This window comes from Salvelinus fontinalis, chromosome 32, assembly GCF_029448725.1.
Source record: "Salvelinus fontinalis isolate EN_2023a chromosome 32, ASM2944872v1, whole genome shotgun sequence".
Classification (NCBI taxonomy): domain Eukaryota; kingdom Metazoa; phylum Chordata; class Actinopteri; order Salmoniformes; family Salmonidae; genus Salvelinus; species Salvelinus fontinalis.
The window spans coordinates 23242729-23257339 of NC_074696.1; positions in this window are offsets into that span (position 1 = coordinate 23242729).

The window sequence follows — 14611 nt, forward strand, 5'->3', positions numbered from 1 at the left end:
ATTTTGTGGGCAGTGTGCACACAGCCTGTCTTCTCTTGAGAGCCAGGTCTGTCGGTAGCATCTCTCAATAGAAAGATTATGCTCACTGAGCCTGTACATAGTCAAAGCTTTCCTTAATTGTGGGTCAGTCACAGTGGTCAGGTACTCTGCCACTGTGTACTCTCTGTTTAGGGCCAAATAGCATTCTAGTTTGCTCTGTTTTATTGTAAATTATTTCCAATGTGTCAAGTAATTATCTTTTTGTTTTCTCATGATTTGGTTGGGTCTAATTGTGTTGCTGTCTTGGGGTCTGTTTGTGTTTGTGAACAGAGCCCCAGGACCAGCTTCCTTAGGGGACTCTTCTCCAGGTTCATCTCTCTGTAGGTGTTGGCTTTGTTATGGAAGGTTTGGGAATCCATTCCTTTTAGCTGGTTGTAGAATTGAACAGCTCTTTTCTGGATTTTTATAATTAGTGTGTATCGGCCTAATTCTGCTTTGCATGCATTATCTGGGGTTTTACGTTGTACACAGAGGATGTTTTTGCAGAATTTTGCATGCAGTCTCAATTTGGTGTTTGTCACATTTTGTGAATTCTTGGTTGGTGAGCGGACCCCAGACCTCAACCATAAAGGGCAATGGGTTCTGTAACTAATTCAAGTATTTTTTGCCAGATCATAATTGGTATGTCGAAATTTATGTTCCTTTTGATTACATAGAATATTGTTTCCCAACCAGGGGTACTAGGTACTTGGCCTACACATTGGGGTACTTGAAAAGACTCATGAGGGAGCTTTGCTTTCCTGCTCCAACTGGACCAAACCTGGGGCCCAACCTGGGGCATGACATTTTCATTGAGTGCCGAGGCTTCGCTAAGGTGCTGCAACTATGAAGCCTCAGCTGATTTAGAGACGTGGTTGCCATCGCCATCCCGCTGCTTTCAAAACAGGGGAGACCATTTTTAACCCAGTCTGCGTTCTTAATGCCACCCTGTTCAAAAGTAGTGCAGTAAATAAGGAATATGGTGCCATATGGGATTCAGCCCCAGGCATTCCTATCAGTCCCACAGCTCCGACCTTTCCACCAACGCTTGCCCACAGGGAAATACCGATTAGCATTGTTATGCTGGGTTGGCATGCAACTGTGTGTGTGTGTGTGTGGGGGGGGGGGGGGGGGGGGGGGGCGACGACAATGTAGACATTGCACTCACAATATTGGAATTGAATCAGTGGGGGGGGGGGGGGGGGGGTGCATGTGTGTGTTTCTATGTGTTTCTATGTGTGTGTGCATACAGGAATTTGTGTGTGAGGGGATTGTTAGGTAGGTGAGCTGGGCCAGCAGGTTGTACTCTACAGTATCACTGCTTTAAGCAAGTGTTGTAGGCTTACTGTATGTAATTCACTTGTGCTGACTGCAACCTCTTCAAGTCCAGTAGTGGCTGCAACCTCTTCAAATACAGTAGTGGCTGTACGCTCTAATTGAAATACTACTTCCTAGTAGTCTGTCTATTGAGTTAAGATTTGTTGCAGTATTTGCTGTAGAATTTCACTTGAGCATAGGATCCAGTATATTACGCTTTTCCATTGTCAATATCCAGAACATCACATTAGGTAATGTTTTCATCTCAAATATATGTAGAGGTAGGACCTAAAGATAGAAACATTGAAACAGTATTATGACAACATGATACAGTTGGGATATGTCTAAACCAATATTTCTATGAGGCATATTTCTTGGAATATCGGGGGGGAGGGGGGGTGACTCATCGCTCCCTCAATCCCAGTCTGGGTATAAATAGACACACACACACACACACTTTCCACGCCCTGCTGCCATTACATAAGATTGGAGCGTGGGAGATGCGATGCAAGCCATATATAATTCATCAATTTTGGATTGGATCTAGCCTCAGCTCCCATCTGACCACAAGACAGAACCCCCCCCCCCCTCAACACACGCACACACATTCACACGCACTCACAAGCAGGTCTTCCAGTGTATATTTCCATCTTTGTCACTCTGAGCTGTACATTCCAGTCAAATGACTGAAACATAATATACTAAGAGCTTCCTGAATATGGTGGCTTGACATGCTCTGAGATTTGGTCCTTTGTAGGAAGTGCCAATGGTGTCGTGTTGAGCCACAAAACAGTTGCATTCACTGCATTCACTTCTGACAACAAGATCCGAGTTTGGGAAACCCTGTCCTAGGGTAAAAGTTGAATACCCTTGCTATAGAACAGGGATGTCAAACTCATTCCATGGAGGGCCTAGTGTCTGCTGGTCTTTGTTTTTTCCTTTCAATTAAGACCTATTGCTATTATAAACTGGTTACCAACGTAATTGATGAATGGGGTTACTTTGGCTCCTGAGATGCGCAGCGGTCTAAGGCACTGCATCTTAGTGGTAGAGGCGTCACTACAGACACCCTGGTTTGAATCAAGGCTGTATCACAACCGGTCGTGATTGGGAGTCCCATATGGCGGCGCACAATTGGCCCAGCGTCGTACAGGATTGGCCGGTGTAGGCCGTCATGGTAAATAAGAATTTGTTCTTATTAACTGACTTGCCTAGTTAAATAAAAAAAAAGATTTAAAAAAAAGGGTTAATAGAAAATACTTAATAGATAGATAGTCAATCTGAATGAATTATACTGACAAAAGGGGACCTTTATACCTGAGGGTAAAAGATCAAGAAATGCACGTAGGAAGGCATCGTCAAAGACGGAAGAGGAAGCGAGGCATTCCACTCCCTCATTTTGTCTGGTTTGTATACAGTCAATGAACTAAGCATACCAGACCCAGCTGCTAATGCATTGGTTACCTATGGGAGAACCACCCTGTTAAGCACAATTTTTTTCAATGGTAAATGGCCTGAGTGGGACATCTTCATTTATTTGCCATCTTTGGCATCGTTTTTCCTCCACCACTGATACCAACTCTCCTGACCTCCATGTTCTTTTCTTGATGAAGAGTTAGTGCTCATCATTTAAATTAACATTTAAAGATGCACTATGCAGAAATCGCTCCGCCATTTACTGGTTTCTAAAATTCGAATAGTTCACCTAATTTTAGTTTGTGACAAAACAAGCAAGTATAGTGCAGAGAATCATTTTACCATCTAAACCGCTGTGAAATATCTTTTTCATAACCAAAAATATAGAATTATCAGCTGTTTGAAGCTGGTGTACAAAACAGAAAGGAAAATATGCAAAAACCAAACTTAAGCATGGGAAGCATAGAAATCACGTGCATAGAACATATTTACCACTTATACTTGCTTTCAATGAGAATGACAGATCTATAACACGTATTTCTATGTGAATTTGGTTGGGTCGCCCAAAAAGTTACATATTGCAGATATTTAGCAGGCGCAACTAAGGTGCCTTGCTCAAGGGCACATCAGCTGATTTTTCACCTAGTCGGCTTGGGGATTTTGGTTACACGCCCAACACTCTTAACCACTAGGCTACCTGCCACCCCATCATCACTCCAGGTCTCCGGAATTTATGTCTTTCACCTATAGAAATAAGACCTAGACAACCAGGTGAGGGGAGTTCCTTACTAATTAGTGACCTTAAGGAGAACAGTGAAAATCCGCAGACACCTGGTCCGCCGTGGAATTAATTTGACCGCTATTATAGAATTACAAAAGGGATAATCTCATGCTCTGCTTCCATGTGTTCTTCCAGTAGCCCATATAGGGTGGTGGGGGGCCTAAAAATTGTGTTCTAATAGGAGATGTAGGCAGCACATTGACACTTGTTTAGACCGTCTCTATCATCACAGTTTCCAAAAGCAAACAGGAGAAAGACATCTCTTATTACCTGCACTGGATTCTCCCATCGCTGTTCCCCTAAGCACACACTCTGTATAACCTGGACTGGATTCTATTGAGGTGCATTATGACACCTCTTGAAACATCTCTTTACACCCAAATGTTATGCTAAGCCCTGATTCAAACATTATATTATCCATTTCACAAGTCCTTCTTTGTGTATTAAACTGTCAAAGAAAATAGAAAACACATGAAAAGTTGAGTTCGTTCCAGTTGTGGTGATGATATGAAAACAACACAAACACTATGGTGCACTGGGGAGCGCTCGCCTGCATGTCAGCATTATATTTAAATTAAAACAAAAAACATCTGTCCAAAGCAATAGATTTCCCCACTGTAAGTGATTTACAATCATTGAGGCATGTAGAACTACAGCAACGACTTGAAGAGTGATAAATGTAGTTTACATAATATTTGCAGAACATCAGAGCACTTCTGGTATATGTGTGTTTATTAATTAATGGTGCTACACATAGGATTTTTTTACATTTTTGTATTGTAATTTCAGAAAATGTCCATAATACTTGTGTTTCTCCAGTAATACTGGTGGAATGAGTGTTAGAGAATCATTGTACCATCTAAACCGCTGTGAAATCGATTTTTCATAACCAAAAATATAGAATTGTCAGCTGTTTGAAGCTGGTGTACAAAACCGAAAGGAAAAGATGCAAAAACTAACCTTAAGCATGGGAAGCATAGAAATAGCACACATAGAACAGATCTACTGCTTCTTAGACTTGCTTTCAAAGAAAAACACATATCAATTAACTCATATTTCTATGTGATTTTGTTTGGGTTGCCCAAAAAGTTACATATTGAAGCTTTAACTCACTTGGCAGACACTCTTATCCAGTGAGCCTTATAGGCGGAACTAGGGTTAAGTGCCTTGCTAAAAGGCACATCGGCTGATTTTTCAAACAGACAGTTCTGGGGAGACCTAATAGGACTATCTATTGTCACAAGTTGAACTCAAAGGGCCCTGGGACTGTACCTTGTAGAATGCTATCGTGCCTCCAAACCATGCCTGGAGTATTGTATTATTCTGCGACAGCATTAAACAACTTTGCTAGTAGGATGTCATGGACTATACTCACTGTTTTTCATGAAAACATTAAACTACTTTTTATCATGGCATCCAATATTGATGAGGATGATGCACATGAACAGCACAAGTCGTTTGGATCAAGTAACCACAGGATGCTCTGTTGTTTCATCTGTGGAAAGAGAAAACACAACAAGAGTTCAGGAACAGTGAATGTGCATGGAGGAATCCTGGAATTTCATTGGTTTGTGGTCAGGAGGCTACAGCGTCTAACACCCAGTTTAATGCGATCTCACCTATACAGCTCTGGCTTGTCCAAATACACTGTGAGAAATGTCTCTTTGATAGTCGAACACCGGTCTCCCTTCTGAATGAGATTGCTATCTCAATGGGCCTTGCCTGAGTAATGGTTAAATAAATGGAAATAAAATATTGATTGTCAGTGTGAAACAAAGGCTCTGCATGCTAATTAGATGAAGCTGCCTAAACTTTACGCCTCACTCTTCCAGATGTCTCCCTGCTCACTCTCGACACTCTCTCCTTCACTTATTTATCTGATTTATTCTTCTTTTTACTGCTCCATGGATAGAGTTATTGCTTGGATAATCTTATTTACTATTATGTATTGATTGATTTTTTTTACTCTTTATCCGGTGCGCGCTGCACAGAACACCGGAATAATTATCACTGAATTGTCACAGTTATTATTGTAATGTTTGTTTATGTGTAAATCGTGTAAATTAATCTGTAAGGGATGGTTGCCAACTGGCGATTTCACAGGAAAATAAAATGGCATTAATTCGTCATTCATACACGATGACTGTATGGTAAACTGAAGTGCCATCCTATTCCCTGTATCTGAAGGGCTGTATCTCAATCTAAAATATCTGAAATGACACCCAATTTCCTTTATAGTGCACTACTTTTGAGTCCTATGGGCCCAGGTCAAAAGTAGTGTACTATATAGTGGATAGTGTGCCAGTTCGAACACACACAATCCCTCTTTTACCACACATGGTGTGAGCCTACTGCTCTGTGGACTGGGAGCCCTGAGGTGTGAACAGTCAATCATCCTTTCACTGCCGCCATCAGAGAATATAAGGGCTAGTGTCTTGATTTACAGTGGATCATCACTGCTTTGATTGACTATTGATTGAGAGAGTGACTGATGGGTTGTTTTGGCTCACATATCAGTCCCCAATAGGTTGCAAAGATTAATCATACATACACACAACAGGCAGTCAGTCCCACTGGAAAATACAGCCTGTCTTGTGCCGATGAGGAGTCGACATACAGAGAATAACTCATACACTGCTGCCCCCTGGTGGAAGTTCTGAACAAACACCTGAATTGAAGTAAAAAATAGCCAGGTTAAAAATAGAAATGCCATTTTGACTTCTCTTCTGAGGAATTACCTATGTGTATGGTCTTAATCTGGCAGATTTAATAAAGTAGATGTCTCAAAATGACCTGCCTGCGAATCAGAACCTGAAGTATTGAGTAACACACAAGACTACTATTCATACAGACACACCAAATGATAGTCAATCAGACTGCAGTCAATTAGTGTCACTCACTCAGAGCCATGTGTGGCTGAATCTCCTTTCAACGTCTTACGTTGAGAAGCCTGTACCAGAACCAGAACTAGGGGCGTGGGTCAACGCCTGCCACACTGTCCCCGCACACGACCGCCACCGGCCCAGACAATGGTCCCCTCTCAGGCGCTGAACATCAACAACAAAGGGAGGACGCCCCATCCTCACTCTCTCACACACACACACACATGCCCCTCCCCAGGGGACAACCCAGCAGGGCGAGGATTGCTTATTGTTCCGAGGGAGAGTCAGAGTGTCGGAGAAGAAGCCCAAAACAATGGGAACCAGAGAGAGAGGCCATTTTTCATGTTGTCTATAAATAGGATGATAGGGGAGAAGACCGTAAATCAGTCCCAGGGTGCATTGTGCCGTCGGCCGCGCAGTGGGCCCGGAGCCAGTCAGATAGACATAGGTTGAGTCCCAAATAGCACCCTATTCCCTATGTAGTGTACTACTTTTGACCAGGACCCATAGAGCTCTGGGAGCTCTGATCTTTTGGGACAGAGCATTAGTCAGACCCAGAGCCAGGAGGAAAGTACAGTACCTGAGGTACTCCCCAAAGCGTAGCCTATACAATGCACAAGACTGACCCATAGAAATAGAATTACTTTGCATAGAAAGCCTCCTGACCCACCCTCAGTGACTAAGCCAGACTGTTGGCACTGCTTTTTATTTTTTATTTAACCTTTATTTAACTTGGCAAGTCAATTAAGAACACATTCTTATTTACAATGACGGCCTACTGAGGGGACAGGGGTTGGGATAAAAAAAATCAAGTGAAAGAAAACACACTACAAGAGAGACACCACAACACTACATAAAGAGAGACCTAAGGCAACAACACAACATGGCAGCAACATTGGCTACTGGCTGGACTGGACCCCTGGCCAGCTCAGGAGACAATCTCCAAAAGTCTGCAGCTTCAGATGACGACCCAGAGTCGCCGCCAAGCTTACAGTCACAGGAGGCAAGGTCAATCATTTGATATGTTATGCCAGGCTAAACAATTTGGTCAGGATGCAGCCAACATTGAAGGGCGTCACTAGTTACCATAGTCACAAAGTCATAAACCTTGCCTTTTTTAACAATTCATCTTCTTAAAATGTGATTTTAAACCTAACCCTAACATTAGCCCCACACTGCTAACTTTATTCCTAACCCTAACCTTAAATTAAGACCAAAATGTGAAGTTTTGTTTTCATGAATTTTTACGATAAAGTCAATTTTGACTTTATGGCTGTGCTATCTAGTGGAAACCATTGTTGAAGGTTTTTTTTTTTTTTACAAGGCCAGGGTGCATTCCTCTAGTCTGGACTAGTACTCAACTCTTGAGGATTTCCTGAGGAAGGAACAATAACACAATAAGACCAAGTGGTGAGATGGGGGACTTAATGAGCAGACCAATCTACGGAGACAATAAATCCTATGATGAATCAATATTGAAAAAAATGTTGGGATTAGTGCAGTGATATGAGTAATTTAGTCACCATTGTGAGAAGATTAATTACATAAATGTATTCTGGAAAGCTAATGTGTCAGATAAAGTAGGGTGCTATATCCTTAAGAGACAATTTGAGAGGCTGAAATTGAATGCAGTCCTGAAGGAACTGTAACAGAAAGCGGAATAGATTTATTGTCTCTTTTGAAATAGGACATGATAAAACTTTTCACCTTAAATCAAATCAAATTGTATTTGTCACATGCGCAGAATACAACAATACTTACAGTGAAATGCTTACTTACAAGCCCTTAACCAACAATGCAAATGTAAGAAAATACCTAAGAAAATAAGTAAGAGATAAGAATACCGGTGTCGAGATAATTGAGGTAATTATGTACATGTAGGTGGAGTTATTAAAGTGGCTATGCGTAGATAATAACAGAGAGTAGCGCTGGGGGGGGGGGGGGGGGGGGGGCAATGCAAATAGCCTGAGTAGCCATTTCATTAGCTATTCAGGAGTCTTAATTCTTGGGGGTAGAAGCTGTTTAGAAGCCTCTTGGACCTAGACTTGGCGCTCCGGTACCGCTTTGCCATGCGGTAGCAGAGAGAACAGTCTATGACTAGGGTGGCTGGAGTCTTTGAACATTTTAGGGCCTTCCTCTGACACCGCCTGGTATAGAGGTCCTGGATGTCAGGAAGCTTGGCCCCGGTGATGGATAAGCTGCTCAGACAGCTGATGCTTAAAGTTAGAGAGGGAGAAGACTCCAGCTTCAGAGATTTTTGCAACTCGTTCCAGTCATTGGCAGCAGAGAACTGGAAAGAAAGGTAGCCAAAGGAAGTGTTGGCTTTGGGGATGACAAGTGCAATATACCTGCTGGAGTGCGTGCTATGGATGGGTGTTGCTATGGTGACCAGTGAGCTGAGATAAGGCGGGGCTTTACCTAGCAAAGATGGATGACCTGGAGCCAGTGGGTTTGGCGACAGATATGTAGTGAGGGCCAGCCAACGAGAGCATACAGGTTGCAGTGGTGGGTAGTATATGGGGCTTGGTGATAAAACGGATGGCACTGTGATAGACAACATCCAGTTTGCTGAGTAGAGTGTTGGGAGCTATTTTGTAAATGACATCTCTGAAGTCAAAGATCGGTAGGATAGTCAGTTTTACGAGGGTATGTTTGGTGGCATGAGTGAAGGAGGGTTTGTTTTGCGAAATAGGAAGCCGATTCTAGATTTCATTTTGGATTGGAGATGCTTAATGTGAATCTAGAAGGAGAGTTTGAAGAACTCCTCGTCAATCAAGAACTCCTTGTCCAATTTGAGGTGAGTAATCCCAGTTCTGATGTCCAGAAGCTCTTTTCGGTCAAAAGAGACGGTAGCAGCAACATTATGTACAAAACAATTGACGAACAATGTGAAAAAACAAACAAAATAGCTTGGTTGGTTAAGAGCCAATAAGATGGCAGCCCTCCCCTCCGGAGCCATCTGTATGTACCTGTCCGTGTTTTTATAGTTCACCAGTGGACCATTCATCTGTGGTATTTTAGTGGAAACTATTACGGCATGGCTAGATAACAGTCCTTAGAATAATTTTTTTATTTTTTATTTCACCTTTATTTAACCAGGTAGGCTAGTTGAGAACAAGTTCTCATTTGCAACTGCGACCTGGCCAAGATAAAGCATAGCAGTGTGAACAGACAACAACACAGAGTAACACATGGAGTAAACAATAAACAAGTCAATAACATGGTAGAAAAAAAAGAGAATCTATATACAATGTGTGCAAAAGGCATGAGGAGGTAGGCAATAAATCGAATAATTACAATTTAGCAGATTAACACTGGAGTGATAAATCATCAGATGAGCATGTGCAAGTAGAGATACTGGTGTGCAAAAGAGCAGAAAAGTAAATAAATAAAAGCATTATGGGGGGTGAGGTAGGTAAATTGGGTGGGCTATATACCGATGGACTATGTACAGCTGCAGCGATCGGTTAGCTGCTCGGATAGCAGATGTTTAAAGTTGTTGAGGGAGATAAAAGTCTCCAACTTCAGAGATTTTTGCAATTCGTTCCAGTCGCAGACAGCAGAGAACTGGAAGGAAAGGCGTCCAAATGAGGTTTTGGCTTTACGGATGATCAGTGAGATACACCTGCTGGAGCGCGTGCTACGAGTGGGTGTAGCCATCGTGACCAGTGAACTGAGATGAGGCGGCACTTTACCTAGCATAGCCTTATAGATGACCTGGAGCCAGTGGGTCTGACGACGAACATGTAGCGAGGGCCAGCCGTCTAGGGCATACAGGTCGCAGTGGTAGGTCGTATAAGGTGCTTTAGTAACAAAACGGATGGCACTGTGATAAACTGCTTCCAGTTTGCTGAGTAGAGTATTGGAAGCTATTTTGTAGATGACATCGCCGAAGTCGAGGATCGGTAGGATAGTCAGTTTTACTAGGGTAAGTTTGGCGGCGTGAGTGAAGGAGGCTTAGTTGCGAAATAGAAAGCCGACAAGATTTGATTTTGGCTTGGAGATGTTTGATATGAGTCTGGAAGGAGAGTTTGCAGTCTAGACACCTAGATACTTATAGATGTCCACATATTCTAGGTCGGAACCGTCCAGGGTGGTGATGCTAGTCGGGCGTGCGGGTGCAGGCAGCGAACGGTTGAAAAGCATGCGTTTGGTTTTACTAGCGTTTAAGAGCAGTTGGAGGCCACGGAAGGAGTGTTGTATGGCATTGAAGCATAAACCTCAGGTCTGTAGAAAAGTGTGTATGAACTAGATCACAGAGGTGAAGGCCGTGACCAGAGCATTTCCAGGTTACATTCCTGGAAAATAAGAGTACAGATTGTACCAGGGGCCACGTGAAGGACAACTGGGCTTCGTCACAAATGGCGACCTATTCCCTACATAGTGCACTACTATTGACCAAGCTCAGTAGGGCTCTGGTCAAAAGTACAGTATTTAAGGAATAGGGTGCTATTTGGAACATACCTCTGGTGTGACATGTCCAATACCAGGACAAGGTATGGAAGACAGTTAAAATAGGAAAGCAACAAAACAGAGTTCCTGTTTTGGAAGATAAAATACAGACTGTCCCACAGGTAAAGTTTGGGGTAGCACCAAGTTGACGCACACACACAGACACACACACATACACACACACACACGTTCCCTGTATCATTCTCACACTACCGCTCTTCCCTACTCTATCTACTCTTATAAAACTTTTCTTGCCCCCTATCCGTGCTTAGACTCAGGTTAAGTCCCAAATGGCATCCTATTCCCTAGATAGTGCACTACGTTTGATCAGAGCATTATGGGTCCTGGTCAAAAGTAGTATACTATATAGGGAATAGGGTGCCATTTGGGACGTAGCCTCAGACTCGGCCACAGAGCAGCCACTGACCTCTTAACAGCTCCTCTCAGCCACACTCCTACTGGTTATAAAACCCTCTCCTACTGGTTATAAAACCCTCTCCTACTGGTTATAAAAAACCCTCCTACTGGTCATGAAACCCTCTCCTACTGGATATAAACCTCTCCTACTGTTTATAAAACCCTCTCCTTCTGGTTATAAAACCCTCTCCTACTGGTTATAAAACCCTCTTCTACTGGTTATAAAACCCTCTCCTACTGGTTATAAAGCCCTCTCCTACTGGTCATGAAACCCTCTCTTACTGGTCATGAAGCCCTCTCATACTGGTTATAAAACACTCTCCTACTGGTTATAAAACCCTCTCCTACTGGTCATAAAACCCTCTCCTACTGGTCATGAAACCCTCTCCTACTGGTCATGAAGCCCTCTCATACTGGTTATAAAACCCTCTCCTACTGGTTATAAAACCCTCTCCTACTGGTCATAAAACCCTCTCCTACTGGTCATAAAACCCTCTCCTACTGGTTATAAAACCCTCTCCTACTGGTTATAAAACCCTCTCCTACTGGTCATAAAACCCTCTCCTACTGGTTATAAAACCCTCTCCAACTGGTTATAAAACCCCCTCCTACTGGTTATAAAGCCATCTCCTACTGGTTATAAAACCCTCTCCTACTGGTCATAAAACACTCTCTTACTGGTCATAAAACACTCTCCTACTGGTCATAAAACCCTCTCCTACTGGTTATACACTCTCTCCTACTGGTTATAAAACCCTCTCCTACTGGTTATAAAACCCTCTCCTACTGGTTATAAAACCCTCTCCTACTGGTCATAAAACCTTCTCCTACTGGTCATAAAACCCTCTCCTACTGGTTATAAAACCCTCTCCTACTGGTCATAAAACACTCTCTTACTGGTCATAAAACACTCTCCTACTGGTCATAAAACCCTCTCCTACTGGTTATACACTCTCTCCTACTGGTTATAAAACCCTCTCCTACTGGTCATAAAACCTTCTCCTACTGGTCATAAAACCCTCTCCTACTGGTTATAAAATCCCCTCCTACTGGTTATAAACTCTCTCCTACTGGTTATAAAACCCTCTCCTACTAGTTATAAAACAGTCCCATGTATGAAGCCTTCTGGAAGAAACCACAGGGCTAGCCAGGACGCAGCGCTCTCAGGTGAGTAAAATAACAAAAACACACAGAAAACATGGCGATAACGACTTGAGACTATTTACTTTTTCATTCTACAAGCTACTGATTCAATTCCAATATTGATTCCCCCCCCCCCCCCACACATTCAATTCCCCCCCCCCCCCCCACACACACACACACACACACACACACACCCACCTCAATCAGCCTATATTAGGAAATAAAGTTAACAATGACCCCTGGACATTGAGTACTTATGGCAGTACAGCACAGAGGCTGCTAGGACATACAGTAATAGGAGACTAGGCATCTAAGCCTTGAGCTTTTGGGTTCCAGTCACGTACTTTGATTCCTCTGACAAGGCACATTACACAAATATCAACGGAAAGAACACTTGTCTATGGTTCTAAATATTCTTTTGTTCTGACATGGAGACTAATATCGGATCGAGATCTTTACGATTGTTCGGCTCCACTTGCTGTGTGATGATCTATCACGTACTGAGGGCTCTCATTGAACATTGAAGGGCTGTACCATACTAGCCGAAACAGCAAACTTCCTCAAACCCAAGGGGTGGCCACACCACGTCTTTCAGCAGCTCCGTTCAAAATGCCTCTTATACAGTATTTAGAGCACGTATTATTTAACTGCTTTGTCTATAAATACCCTAGGCTCCAGGCTCCATCTCCAGTGGTCTCCTGTTCCACCTAAAGCTGGATGTTGGACCCCTTTCTAGATCATCAGAGGAGGGAGCAGCCGGTCACTCGGCCTGGCGCTACCCAAGCAGCGGCACTTGGCAGCGCCAGCCCCAGTAAATGGCCGCTCCCTCCTCTCATGATCTCTCCCTGGCACCGACTCCACATCCAGCACATCCCCCTGGGCAGACTCTTGCGGGCAATGCCAGGAGACCAGACATGAATGGGAGATGACAGGCCTGAGCCCAGTAAACAATGGCAGAGTCATATGGAAACACAATGGGGATTTGTGTTGAGGATGTGCGTGGATCTGTGGGTAGGGTGTGCCAGCCTGGTACGGCTTCAGCATGGTCAGACTGTAGGTAGTGTTCATTTTGACAGGAGGGAGGGAGGGACGGATAGATAGGACAAAAGGAGGTAGGAACAGAGAATAATGGCAAGAGGAAAAGATAGGAAAGTTTAACAGAGGGGTGATGTGGTAGAGGAAGGGAGAGAAAACATTAAGGACTGTACAGATGGTATACTGCAGAACGGTAGATTGCAGGGAAAGGCAGAGCTTCAGCATCACAGTCCCAATTTATTTATTTATTTATTTATTTTACCGTTATTTTACCAGGTAAGTTGACTGAGAACACGTTCTCATTTACAGCAACGACCTGGGGAATAGTTACAGGGGAGAGGAGGGGGATGAATGAGCCAATTGTAAACTGGGGATGATTAGGTGGCCATGATGGTTTGAGGTCCAGATTGGGAATTTAGCCAGGACACCAATAATACTTCTACTAATACTAATGGTATTTTTTACAATATCCTGCAGCTGAACATACTTTACTATATGAAGAAATCTATTTAATACATTTAGGAACAAGTGACAATGTTAGCAAACAGTATTTTTTACTGTAAAACATTTTATTTCAACTGACTGCTCAGTATGTACAGGAGAACATTTGTACATAAATAGGCAAGTTATAAACATCAGCGGTTCGCTGGTACAAAATTAAAAAAGAACATATTATACATTATCTACATGTGTCACTTGTTTTGCACACCATTGTCTATAATGGATTGTCCGAATCCATGCACACACATTATCCGAGTTGTATTGCGCATGCAATGGCTGAGGGGCAAACTTGTCAGTGGAAAGTAAGTGGCATTTTATACAACACTGGAGAGAACTGAGGGGGTGGCATTGGCTATAAACTCATGAGAAACACAGCGGATTCTAGGACAGGGCTTCGTACGGTCAGATGGCGGTTGGTGGTATTTAAAACTATAGGGATCACCCGTTGCAGAATGTCCCTTTTAGTTATTGCAGTGTAAACCGAGGATTACCCGTCCACATTTAAGACAATCACACAGGGATAGAACCAAAAACAGACAACCCAATTCTTACTCATCCTCATCAAATTCCAAACATTTGAATTCATGGCACACACATTGACGTTCTGAAATGTGTTAATAGACTGTATAGACAAATACATGTTATGGGT